Raw genomic sequence first — 499 nt, forward strand, 5'->3', positions numbered from 1 at the left:
TTTGGATGGCATAGTCGGATGAGCATTAAAAAGTTTATGAAAATAAATTTTATTTCAAATTTATTTAAAGGCAAAACTTGGGTATAGTCATATGCATATCAAACGAAAGGGAAATAATTTTCTTTATACCAAATGTACGCTTACAGTATCCTAATGAGGCTACTTTTGAAGAAAAAGCAGTTTAAATAGAATTTTTCCATATTTTTTTTTATAAAAACCAATTTTTATCATAAATTTGAAACGCAAGATATAAGAAATGATCACTAGAAGAAAAATGTTTCACTTAAAACTTTTTCAAAAGCTTTAGTCTTTTTTAAGGTATTACGGTTTTTCAAAAATCAAATTTCGAATTTTGGCCTTCGATATCTCCATAATTTCCGCAAGTAATTTTAAGTATTGTTATAATCAGTTGAAAAAGCTCTATCGATTCCTATTTTTAGTTCTTTTCTAGCGAAACAGTGCGTATTCTTTACTTGATCCAACAATCCTGTGAAACGAA

This window comes from Rhagoletis pomonella, unplaced genomic scaffold, assembly GCF_013731165.1.
Source record: "Rhagoletis pomonella isolate Grant_MI unplaced genomic scaffold, Rhpom_1.0 Rhpom_scaffold_00007, whole genome shotgun sequence".
NCBI lineage: Eukaryota > Metazoa > Arthropoda > Insecta > Diptera > Tephritidae > Rhagoletis > Rhagoletis pomonella.